The 12,577-nt window shown below is 44.1% G+C and overlaps 1 protein-coding gene across 1 annotated transcript in view; it reads right to left on the bottom strand.

The window, feature by feature from the left end:
• gpr4 (G protein-coupled receptor 4) overlaps positions 1–9,701 on the bottom strand; it is a 32,020-nt gene extending 22,319 nt beyond the window's left edge. Inside the window, exon 1 of the mRNA XM_028420538.1 lies at positions 9,538–9,701. The gene's annotated coding sequence lies outside the window, so the exon portion shown is untranslated. The remainder of the gene's footprint in view (positions 1–9,537) is intronic.
• Positions 9,702–12,577: the final 2,876 nt, after the last annotated feature.

The raw sequence follows: 12,577 nt of genomic DNA, 5'->3' as shown, positions 1-12,577 counted from the left end.
CGGTCACTTGACAGGACCTCGGTGCAGATTTATACCCTGCTGAGTTCACATCATAAAAACTCTCCGTCCCTGCTCTGTCACATGAATCACTCAGAAGCATGTGAGGAATGTAAGGTGCAGTGCCAGCCTCAGTCATCGCCCTGCAAGGCTCAGATACGGAGGTTAGCCCCACTTTCATGTGTGACACTTCCTGTTTCTATAACAGGCTCCAGGAAGCCCACACTCAATCATAAAGCTCCATTTAGACCCAGCAGCCTGTTTACAGTCACACACAAAGCCATGAAATGAAACAAAGAGGGCGAACTGGACACAGTAACAGCAGCTTTGATCCTTTGTATAGTCTATTAATGAATTAGCCAATAATTCTGAATCTATTTCCTCTCATTGCTTTCTGAGCTATAAAGGAACCAGAGGTAGAGAACAGAACAGCCTCATTGATCACAGTGTTTTGTTCATAGTGGAAATAAAGATTTAATGCTTGAAGCACCAACATAACGAGAAGATATTTGGTTCACACCAGAGAGTGAATGTCATGCAAATGATGCTGGATCACAAACGCAAAATTGGCTGAGGTATCGATTTGATTTGTTTACCCCACAGAGGGAATCAAATGTCTCTACCTGCTGCTACTCACACACACACACACACACACACACACACACACACACACTCTATCTCAACTTGACCACAGCAGCATTTAATTTCAACGACACAGACAGCTTATCTTGAGCAGCACTTTAGAGTGCTCCATTTGTGTCTCCATGAGACGCATTCAGGTACGGTGGTAAATGTAGGTCACCTGTATTCTGAGAGACCCCGATATGGACTGGCCAGCCTGTCCTCGCCAGGAAATCAGACCATGAGGCCCATATTCCTGCCCCTAAAAATAATAGGGGCACATCTCATGTGTGTTTATGGAAGCGGGACCTGTCACCATGATAACCAAAAAATGGCGACTGCAAAAGGGAACTGTTCTTACTTTTCTTGGCATGTAGCTGATGTATTTGGAGTGTGGGGGGGGGAAAGGTTATCGGCCAAATGATAATCTGTGTTGATAACCACGCTCACAATGTCTAACGGCTAAAACTGCACTACCTCAAATGGCCACTTGAGGCCTTAAAATTTCTATAATCCACCCCTGTGGTAATATAATCAAAACGTTTAAATAATGTAACTCCACAGCTGTTTGGAATCTGGATCATATTTTTGTGTTAAAGCGTCTAATCAGACAGTTCACTCTTACAGCAGTGTTCCAGGCTTTTGTCATGTTCATTAATGTGCCATTGTGCTCCAATAATGACATGACATAGAGACAATTTGATGCTGTTGTGTTCAGTATAAGGCTGTTTTCAACAGGCTCTTGATTCCAGAAAGAAAGTCAAACGATGTATCTACATCTTCAACATACTGCTACACCATGAAGGAGGAAAGAAAGTGAAAAGACATGTGTCGAAAAAAAAACCGAAAAGACTGAACAAGGGAAAAGGCGTCCAGGCCTGAAGCAGAGAGACAGACGGAAAGTTGAAATGCTGCAGGTAGTTAATCCTGGCTGTTCATTTTATGCTTGGGTGGCTGTGCAGCAGTCCATGTTTCAGAGCGCTCGCGAACGCAGCCCGACGCCCTGCAGGGAAAATTAATGACTTCAATAAAAGTGCCACATTTTCCTACGATGTTTCCCGCGTTGAGCTTTATTGGCCGAATTTGGCTCAGATGAGATCAGCAGAGCTTGTTACTGTACGTCTGGAGAGAAATGAACGAGGCGCTCTGAGTGTGTGTGTGTGTGGATTATTAACATGTTAGCTACTGCTGCAGCCTTTACATGGGACCTGATGTACCATCTTTGTGGCTCTTTAGCTCAGTTATAGACTGAAAAGCAGCTTCTTGGGGAAGATTTTGTCACACACATTTTTTTTTTAACCACGTCGACTTTCTGTAAGTTAGAACAAGAAAGGATGGTGTCATTTCAGCTGTAATGATCCAAAGCAGTCTGTCCTCAACCCCAAAATTCAGACCACATGTTGTTTTGTCTCATTTCATTGTTGATTTGCTGGTGTGTGCAGGATTGGCATTTCCTCTTATTGCTGTTTATTGCTTCAAACTGAGAAACTGAGAGCTCCTCTGTCTTTGCAGGATAAAAACTATTCTTCACCCACAATTTTACTTGTGCACAACGCGACGGCAGTGTGCTGCCGACACTGTCGGTGTGACGAGCAGTGATTTGGACACCGAGTCCTCGCCTGCTCGCTGCACCTCAGACAAATGATATTCCAGTGGAGGTCTGGATTTGGAGGTGTCAGCAGTTTTAATGACAAGCTGCAGAAAACCTCCACTCATTTTCTGAGGGCAGACTGCCAGACTAATCCCACAGGGGCTCACACACACACACACACACACACACACACGATTGTATGAATTTCTGTTGAGCAGGGGGTATGTATGAGCGTGGGTGTGTAAATGGGTGTCTATGTCTATGTGAGGGATGTGCGTTGATGGAGTTACAGTAACCAAGATGGCCCCACAGACCTACACACACTACCTCTCGCTCTCTCTCTCTCTCACACACACACACACACACACACATCAAAGAGAAAGGAAGTGAATAAAAACAGTAAAACATGAGGTAACAAATGTTTCAGTGCAACTATCAAGTCAAAAGTTACAAAAGATAAATGGCTAAAAATGATATAATAACAAAAAAATGATGAGAGTGTAAGAGTGTTTTTATACTTGTATCTTTATGAGGACCATGATTTCACACCTGCAGAGTGGGGACCAAGTGGACAGTGAGGACACGGAGTTCTCTGTGACTTTGTTCTGATGATTACAGAGCAGAATGAAAGATTATGTCACTGAAACCCACATTAGCTTAAGTAGAAAAGTGTGTGTGTGTGTGTTTGTGTTTGTGCCAGCACTGGTCTGCTGCCAGGATGTAGCTGCTTCCTCTGCCACTTCCTGTTTTGTCTCTTCTCATCTGATTGGTCAGTTCTATTCTGAATAATGGTGCTGAATGACATGTGGAGCGGCAGGTCAAAACCTTTTCAGGTCAAACGGTTTGATCTGCACTTAAAGTGGTTGATACGTACATAATACGCATTTACTGTATACTGTTACTGATCACTGCCGTCAAGGGTCTAACTGCCTGTCAAAACAATCGCACTGAGTGTGCAGCGTTAATCCCAGAAACTGTAATCCAACACCAGCTGCATCAGCACCCTGTCACCATCACGTCTCCTGATTGACAACATTAAAATTCATGATGCCCGCTGTAAGAGGCTGAGGAGAAAAGATGAAGGATGGATGTTTCCAGCTAACATAAAAAGGCCTGCGGATGTCTATAATAACAGTATGAGACGCTCTACTGCCATTCGGTCAGTCCACATAATAATCTGGTAGCCCAGAAAGCACATTTAACGTAATATTTCTGTGTCAGATGTATTAGATATCAGCTTCATTTCCTCTTTTTTTCTTCAATACTGTATTATTAAAAACAGCTGATATCTGCTGACCAGATGAGAGACTGTAAGAGCTCTTTTCTTCCTCTTACATTTTTACATATTGACATCATTACATTATCTGTTTTAGATTTAATTTACAGTCGCTTAAAGCAGGTCTCCTCCACCCGGCCCACACCTGATGCCTGCCCAAACTACACAAAAAAAACAAAAGCACATTTCTATTCAAACTCATTGATTGTGTTATGGAGCCATTAATGGCAGAGGACTGTGTCACACTCTGAATGTTGCTGGCGAGAGTTTCCGAGCTTCCTGTGTGGCTGTGAATAACAAACGTGTCCCTTTCCAAACCAAACAGTGGAGTGGATGCAAGCTCCATTACCCAACCAAACACAGCCAACAGCATAAAGCAGAAGCATGGCAAGAGGGAAAAACAAGCCACAGAGAGGGCCCACGGCCGCCTGGCCAGGTGGTGTTAGCCATAATTGCTAATTAGTCCCTGGATTTTCAAATATTTATAGCAAAATCAGAGTACCTACTTTACTGCACTGTTGGATGTCTTTTATTGATACTAGTGTGCTCGTCAACATGCTTGAAATCCAACTCTAACCCAAAGAGACTAAAAGCATCTTAAAGTACCGATTTTATTATCCAGATTCTATCACAGGCATCGTCTTACTTTGGCCATTGACCACTGTACATTTCTGTAGGCTCATTAGCAGTGAACACAATAACAAGTGGCGGATTATTTAAGCACAATGAGCAAGCAAAAACAGAGAGAGGGAAGATGGAGGAGGAGTGCAACAAAGAAGAAAACTATTGATTGAAGTAAATAGAGGTGGGTAAGTGAGATTGGAAACAGCAAAGATAAGAGAAGTGGAAAGAGATGAAGAGATAATGTGTGTGTGTGAGAGAGAGAGAGAGAGAGAGAGAGAGAGGGGAGACGGGGAAGAGCTAAATGGACAGAGAGGGTAATTTTATCCAGGCACAAAAAAAAGAGGGAGAGACTGAAGATGAAAGAGAAGAAGAGGTGGGAAAGAAGAACAACACGATGGAGAGGAAGAGACGAGGAGAGAGAGTCACTGATATCACCAAGAACAAGGGAAAACAGAGAGAGAGAGAGAGAGAGGTGTAATGGGAAAGAAAAGAGGAGGACAAACAGAGATCGTTATCGACCATCTGAAGCGGCTTTAGTGCCGGCCACAGGTGCTGCTGTCTCCACACTGGAGACATGTGTGTGTGTGTGTGTAACAGGGCTAACAGTGTTTACAGACAGACTGCAGTGACCTCATCACGCCCTGGGTGCATTTAGACATGGCGTCAGACACACACACACACACACACACACACACACACTTATGTGTGTGTTTCTCCTTCTCCCCTCTTTTGTTTAATTCTCCCTCTCGGCCCGCAGGCCTTCATTTCTCTCTCTCTCTATTTCACACACACACACATTATATTACAGCGCCTCACACTGATATGTCCAGCGAATCAGACTTTGTTGATACCAGGATCCATTATCCCCACATTAAGAGATGCACCAACAAAGCTGATCCACTCTGACAAAAAGCAACATACACTTGTTTGACCACAAGTTTCAAGTAACAGCGCAGTTCAACCATCAAATCACCGATTCATAACACATAGATTACTATTATTTTTATTTTAGTGTCACGGTTGGTCTAAGAAAGGTTAAAAATGGGCTCGTAACCATAGCAACCTCCAAACATGGTTTATGATGGTTACTTATCAGGAAATTAGGAAATGAAAACAGCTACACAACATGCAAGATCATCAACACCTGCTTGATGTAAATTCTTCAGAGAACTCTCTCCGCACACACACACACACACGCACACACGCACACACACACACACACACACACACACACAGTCTGAGGTTACTGCAGGATGACTGATTGAAGTCTGTCTAATGTCCGAGTCAGACAGGTTCATTCAAAAGTTAGGACTAAATATAAGATTCTGTGATCCTGACACAACTTACTATGTTAACTCATTAGGAGCTCTTAATTCTTCAACAAGAAAATAACTGGCTGCTTTAAATTCATCACTTCATTCAGTTAATGAAGTGATGGAGCAGGAAAATGTCGGCCAGATTAACATCTGTCTCCGAAGGTGAGGACAACGTGAGGGCGGCGAGTCAAAGCATGAGGTTCAGAGTCAAATGGTATATCTGATGCAGGTAAACAAATAATGGACTTATCTCCATGGCGACCAACAAAGCAGAGGTTTGCAGGAGGCGTTGCTGCTGAATGCAAATGAGCTCTTGACTCTGAGAAAACAAAAGTGGTCACCCACAACAAAACCACAGCGCACGGCACAAAAACAACACTCTGCTCAGAGAGCGCCAATTAAACATGCAGCAGGCTGCAGTCAGCGCTGCACTCTTCCCTGTGTGTGTGTGGAGGGTGTGACTCAGGCCGCTGCCACCTTCACTCGCTTATGAGTCATCCCTCTAATTAAGAAACCAGAATTGTGACACTTGTTGTCTCTGGAACGATTATCCAATTAGGCGAGCTGTGGGCCTGCAGGCTGACGTTTCACACCGCCACATCTGTTTGTCCATCCATCAGGTGTCTGAGTGTCCACCACAGCACACAGGAATTCAATGAAGAGGGTAAAAATGTATGTTTAACACGCTGACAGGCCTCTTTATAGACATAAGTTGGACTTTTGTGGATTTTGAGACACCAGGTGAGTATTAATGATGGTCTCTGTCTTTATATAAACAACAGAATATAGCCGCCAATACTTAAGGTTGCTATGGAAACACAATTAACTATAAAGATGGTGGTAATAACAGATATATTGGCACCACTCCCCTTTTCTTAGCTACCATTTTTGGTTTTAATTGACACTTGACCACTTGACATGACCACAAGAGGGCGCATTGCTACATAAACACAAATAAAACCCGCTGCCAGCATTTATCAAGAAGAAAGACCAAATACGTGCTGGAATGTTTTCCCCCACAAGCTCATTAGCACCTTTCTGCACTAAAGTTTGCATATTTGTGAGTCAAAAAAACTGCATCTATACTCATAGAATCCAGTGTTACAGTCTGCAGACAATGGTAGGGAACTGAAGGAAGCAGCCTGGAAGTCAGTGTCTATGCTGTTATTGTTCATTTTTTCATTTCTTTCAGTCGATGCTGACTGAACAGAGACAGATAGAATTTGTAGAGAGGCTAAAGAGTGTGTTTCATGACAGAAATACCCTGAAAAAATACCAAAAATACCCGGTGTGTGAGGCTTAAAAACTTAGAATGCAAATATAACTTCTGCCTTGTATATGTATGGAGTGAAAATGCGCCTGATAGAAACCCCAGTGACGGCGCAGGGCTTCACCTGACAGCCGTGTTGTGTTACAGTATAATGTGATGATGTTCTGCAGTGGGTGGCGATCCTGAAGCCAAGCTAACTGTTAGAGCCGCACTCCACCGCTGAAGCCGTTAATCACAGTGATTACTTAACCACACAGGCTCTTAAGTGCTGCTTATCAGAAGTCCTCTGGAGGGCAATTACACCATCACAGCTATCTCTTTCACATTCAGCCTCCTCTCTAGCTCCTTTTTTATCCTCCTGTCCACGCCCCCGCCCCTCCATCATCCCCGTCTGTAGGCTCAGTGCTTTTTTTAATACAGTCCTCTTCTTGTTTCCTCCTTTGATCTCCATCCCTAATCCATTTACTGAATCAATTATTCATCATTCATCCAAGTATATTATATACAAAAGTATGTGGACACCCATCCAGCTTTGTGCCGCTGGTTCCCCATCCAGCCCATGAGGCATTTGTATGAGGTCAGGTGTTGGGTGGCCTCGATGTCAGGACAGACATGCTCTTCCAAAGCAAACATTTCTTCATTTCTTTGGACACAAAGTTATCATCTAAATCCTCACTATATACTTTAAAGCTGCAACAATTAGTCAAAGAAAGGAAGTTTGGAACTGTAAGTCTGAAAAAAGGAACATTTCAAGGATTGGTTGAATAATTAGGGGCAATCAAACGATCATCGGCTACCGTGACTACTAAAAACAGACGGGCAGGACACTAAAAGCTGCATGTGGCGTCCATTTACTTTTGATAAAACAGTGTAGCGTTTGTTCTAACACCAAATGTGCGTTTGTCTCCTAAACTTCACAAAAAGGCTGAGCGCGCTCTTTTAAAGGTCACGCCGCCGCCTGACTTCTGAGGCGCACCGTGAAGAAGAGACATCTAGGCAGCCTCATCCAGTTTGAGGCGGGTGGTGGAGGTGGCGTGTTTGGGGGGGGGGGGGGGGGGGGGGGGGATGGGGGGAGGACTGGCAGGTAAGTAAAGCTGGGCTCTTAGCTAACCACAGTCATCCTCCTGCCTTCAAGGTCGGAGCTAAAACTGCTCCAGATTATCTTTCCAACGAGGTCAGAAATAGTTTAATGCATGAAACAGAGAGGAGAAGACGGGGAAGGTTATAAATGAGCCTCTGAATCTGATTTTGCCGCGACCACATCGCTGTTATCTTCCACTCATTGCTTTTTAGTACAGTTTATATGTGGCACAGAACAAACAGTGTCTATCTCCATAGTGGGTGGAGAGCAGAGGCAGGGTGGAGGCAGACATGAAGGAGAAGAAAAGGAGATTCTATTGATTTTAATATTAAAACAGTCGGAGTAGGAAACAGGAATTCTGTGGGAGGAACAGAGGAGTCATTGTGCCGGCTTTCTACTAAAAAGACACTTCCCCGCCGCTCAGTGAAAACAAAGCTCCTTCCTGGAGATCATTGTCTGTGTGTGCCTGAGGTGGCTCATCTGCTCCGCTCTCTAACCACAACCATCATACATGAACGCCTCAGATCCTCAAAGGTCTGAGCTGTTCTGAGGAGGAGGGAACTAAAAGATACAACAATAAACACCAAACATGAGTCCCTGTTCTTTAGACTGATGGATGGAACCTCTGCGGACACATTGGTCTGATGAGGAGAGTCCAAGAAGTTTCACCTTGAACTCTTCCTGTTGTTTTTTTACCCCCTTCACTTTCTATCTGCTCAGGTTTAGGCATACATTTAAGTTTGGGTCTCGGTTACATCATCTGCCCCATGACAAGCCGCCTGAAAAGGAGCGACTTCTGCTGCAAAAGGATGACTGAACGACTACTTTCTGCTTCACATGTTGAATGAATAAGATAATATTGAAGCATTTCATCATTTACACACACACACACACACACACACAAAGCATCTTCCAGGTCTGAAAAGTTCAACACTTTAACATGGAGGTCTATGGAAACTTTTCTGACATTCGTTTTTTTCCCAGCCAGCCTCTAGTGGACACTGGAGGAACTACAGTTTTAAGCCACACTGTAACTATAGCCTGGTGTGAAACATCTTAACACTGTGACAAACAAACAACTTAAACTATAGAAAGCTGCCAACATGTGACCTTCTCTTAGCTTATCTCTTCTATTACTGACACACAGATAAAAAAGTTTAAATTGCAAATTATAATCAGCTGCATTCTTGGAGGAGCCTCAGATCTCTTCTGACCTGTGCACTTTAAAGATCTGCAAAAAGGCATAATGTCAACAACGTGGGTGATAAATGAGGCTCACTACAGCCTAACTGAACAGCATCCCGCTCACACTTCACACACATCATTGTAGCTCCATCTCTCCTCTACTAAAGGAAACAAAAACAGCATACTGTGCCTGATACCTAGCTGGAGAGGTTCACTAACATGCGCAGCTGATTTATTTGTTTAGTCTCATGATTTATTAATTATGTCTGCAGTCAAACCCGCGGAGCTGTGGCTGCTGTACTGTAACACTCCCCGCTCAGCCTGTCGTCCACTCTCTGATGCAGTCTGACTGGGTTTTGCAACAAGTTAATGTGCGGCTGTGTGAAGAGTGACACCGACTGAGAGTTGACAGGAGATGTGGATGTTCTTATGAACAGTACGAGCTTCCTGCTGCACCTACTGAATGATGTGTGGAGCCTCTGAGGCTCCCTGCATCCTACACAGAGTTGCTTCCTTCTGTAGAAGGTGACAGTTTTCTTCAGAGTGAAGATTAAAAAACAATGAGTGTGTACTCACAGTCAGGCTGCTGGATCATCACCGTCACTTCATCAAACAATCTGTATCCAGACCAAAAAAAAAAGTGCTTTCAGTTCATTCATCCTCCAAGAAGAACGCTCAGTGAGAGGAGTGAAAAGAGTGTGAGCGGGGCGACAGCAGCCGGCGGACTGAGGACACACACACACACACAGGGAGAGAGAGAGAGAGAGAGAGAGAGAGAGAGAGAGAGAGGGAGAGGGAGGCAGCCTTCTGCATGACTTGATGACTGTTCCCTCCTTTCCTCTCTCTCTCTCCCTCTCTCTCTGACTTACCCTGCATTAACATGAATATAAAGAACACACCCACACTGCAGTTTATCAGGAAGTCTGTGTTCACAGTCGCTAATATCAGGTTGCATTGAGTGTTTTAAGCTTTGAGCATCACAAGGTAACGCTGAAGTGTCAGATTTCAGTGTGTAAGGTTGTCCCATAGAAGGAAAAGACCACAGACTGTACATAATGATGATGGACTAGCTTTTTTTTGTGATGTCACCCATGGGGGTTTTGAGCCTGATTAATCCAATTACAGGCAAAGAGGTGGAGCAGGAGGGTGGTCGGACAATCCAGATGGTCCGCCCTTTGTTCTTCTTTATTTTGTTTGTATTGTGTGCATCATTTGTGTCTTTACTTGAACAATATGACTTTTTAACATGGACACAAAGGACTGAAAACCACTTTGTTTTGTCTTAGTCCAAATCTATGCATGTGGACAAACTCCCACGACCCCTCTAGGACCCCAGAGAGGGTAAAGAGCTGGTCCATACTCACAGCCTCTGTGTATATCTGTGTTAACATGTTATTGTGTTCCTGTGAATGAGCGTCACATCCTGCGTCACTACTTTGCTGCTACCGCTGAGGTGAAACCGCCATATAAGGTTTATTTTGCAATAATGTGGTGCTGACAGGTCAGGTAGCTTGGGTACAGTGCAGGTTTTTGACCTGTACCACCAGCCGAGTTTGGAAAAAGTGTCTGTTCAGCAGTGGGCCGGGCTCAGATGTGGACATACTTTAGGACACTAAAATAACAACATTACAGAAAATTACCTTTGTCCTTTGTTTGTGTCTGAATCTGATTAGCAACTGTTTCCATTTGATAGCAGGTAGCTTCACCTCCTAAAGACAAAAGTGAGAGAGTAAAGAAACAGAGTTATTTAAGATGTGCTGAAGTCAATGTGCCTTTTTTAAACCTTATGATCAATCAGCTGTACCTCACATCACACCCATGAGCACTCAGAGATCCACAGTACATGAAGTCATCTGCTCAAAGGAACATTTTAACACGTCACACCCAGAAAAACAACACAAGGGATGGTTAAAGTTAAAATGTGACGTCAGTTACTCACCTGTCCTATAATCACACCTGCTCAGTTTCCCAGTCATCTAACCATTAATCACTCTCCTGCACAGCTGCTCGGTCATTAGCCACCCACTATAAATAGCTGACAGTTCAGACTCCGTGTTTGCCCTTTCATTAATGATGCTCCGCAGGCATGGCATTCTTCCTGCTCCTGCTATTTCTGCCTGCTCCTGGTTTGGTCCGGTACCACACCACGGTAACCTCTGCATGTGTGTTAATGGAAGTGCAGCGTTCTTAGCATCATTGAACTGCGGAGGAAATTAAGCGGTCTTCACTCTCGCTCGGCGTCTCTGTACGTGCTCAGCGTGCTTCTCACACCCATCACTCCGTCTGTTGAGACAGGTGGAGTCTCCCAAACACTGGAGTGGATCCAGGCCAGCATGAAACAGACAAAATGAACGTCACGCAGAGATAAAAGACCGAGCTGCATCTTCAGCACAGACGTTTTATGACTTTTTGTGGACCTCCTGATAGGTGGGTGAGCCTGGAACAACAGCCCTGCATCAGCCAGGGTCTCATTTCAACCAGCTAAATGTTGTAATAATAAAGATAAACTGGGCCAGAGACTGTAAATTTCCATATGACAGATGTTTGTCCTGTATATGTTGTAGTCTGAATAAGTCAAACCAGACATGCTGAGACCTGAAGCTCATGCTGAAGTGTTAAAAACTGCAGTTCTCCCTGCGGCCACTGAGGGGTGCATCCAAAAGTGAGTCGATGCCCATAGACTTCCATGTTAAAATGTCCCCTCGAGGAAGGATTTATCTATCGATCTAAGATGTTCCTAGTACAAAACTGTTCAGGCCTCTATTGATAAGTTGCCTTTCTGTGGGAGAATTCACGCTCTCTCAAGGTTTAGGTTCGCTAGACGACTCTTTACGAACATGTGGGCGACGTCACGGACACATCGTCCACAGTTCTACACAGTCGACATGTCAAACATCAATCTTATTCTGTTTTTGAGTGTGTGTGGGATTTATTAATATAATTATAATCCCAAATATTCAGAAAGAGAGTAAAAAAAAACAAAAATAAGTTTTGGTGGAGAGGGAGGTAAATATTTATATAGCTACGCGCCCTCCTGTGGTCAAGTGAGTAACTACAAGTATCCTCAAGAAATCTGACAGAAGGGTTCAGATCGGGGAAAGTCTCCACAGACATCAACCTGCTTTTAGTTTTTTTTTTTTTTTTTTAGTTTAGCTTCAATAAAGGACATTTTATTCAAGTAAAACACTGCTTGGTGTAAACGAGCAATTTCTGTCAACAAAAGGAAAAACATCACTGCATAGTTTGAGCATTGGTCCGTATAAGCAGGTGTAAGCAGAAGTGCCTCCGTTACCCTGTTATAAAAGCGCTCTGTGCGATCCTGCCGTACATGAAAGCCTGTGATGCAGGTTTAATGTGTTCAGCAGACAACCTGCTGCTGTCCAGCAACGCCCCGTACACCAACACGCCGCTCACCGGGCCGCCAGCAGCAGCAGCTCACACACCCTGTTGGTGCGGAGAATAGACGCTTACATACAACCTGCATTCCTGACCTTCTCTCTGAGCTCTTCCTCTTCCCCACTCCCTCTTTTCTCATGTTTTTACTGCAGTTATCCAGGACTCTCCCTCTTTCTCTCTCTCTCTCTGCTCTTTCTCAGGATCAGCTGCTCTGCATTCA

The sequence above is a fragment of the Parambassis ranga genome, chromosome 13 (assembly GCF_900634625.1).
Source record: "Parambassis ranga chromosome 13, fParRan2.1, whole genome shotgun sequence".
Classification (NCBI taxonomy): Eukaryota; Metazoa; Chordata; class Actinopteri; family Ambassidae; genus Parambassis; species Parambassis ranga.
The sequence above is the reverse complement of the archived record's forward strand: the minus strand, read 5'-3'. Positions and strand labels throughout refer to the sequence as shown.